The sequence below is a fragment of the Macaca thibetana genome, chromosome 13 (genome assembly GCF_024542745.1).
Source record: "Macaca thibetana thibetana isolate TM-01 chromosome 13, ASM2454274v1, whole genome shotgun sequence".
Taxonomy (NCBI): domain Eukaryota; kingdom Metazoa; phylum Chordata; class Mammalia; order Primates; family Cercopithecidae; genus Macaca; species Macaca thibetana.
In genome coordinates, this window is record NC_065590.1 from 95150674 (window position 1) to 95151597 (window position 924).

Genomic DNA, 924 nt, shown 5'->3' on the forward strand with positions numbered 1-924 from the left:
ATAGACATTTCTCAAAAGATGACATACATATGGCCAACAGGTATATGAAAAAATGCTAAACATCATTAATTGTCAGGGAAATGCAAATCAGAACCACAATGAGATATTATCTCACCCCAGCTAAAACGGCTATTGAAAAAAAAACAAAACAAAAACCAACAGATGTTGGCAAGGATGTGGGAGGAAAGAACTCTTATACACTGTTTATGGAGATGTAAATTATTACAACAACAGTGGAAAACTGGAAATTCGTCAAAAAGCTAAAAAAAAGAACAAAAAGAAAAATAAACAAATAAAAAATCTATATAATCTAACCATCCCATTACTGAGTATTTATCCAAAGGAAAAGAAATCAGTATATCAAAAGGATACCTGCACGCCCATGTTTATCACAGCACTATTCACAGTAGCTAATATATGTGGGGTGTGGTGACGAAGAGAGGTTGGTGAATGAATACAAACATATACTTCGATAAAAGGAATAAGTTCTAATGTTAGATAGCAGAGTAGGGTGACTATGGATAGCAACGATGTACTGTATACAGCTAGAAGAGAGAACTTCAAATCAAATGTTCCCAAAACATAAAAACCATAAATTTTTGGAGGTGTTGGGTCCCCTAAATACCATGACATGATTATTACACATTCTGTGCATGTCACAAAATATCACATGTACCCCATAAACATGTACAAATATTATATACCCATTTTAAACATCATAAAAGAAATGAGGGAGATGCCAACCCATATGCCTTGCTCAGAACAAACTTGATTTTTATGTTTATAAGCAGGTGGCACTATGAGCATTTTGAGGGCAGAATCTCAAATTTATCTCCAGATCCTCTGTGCTTAGCATTTGATACTAAAACTGAATATTGAATTGAATCTTACCTATCACAAGGTACATGTGTATCTCTGGGAGCT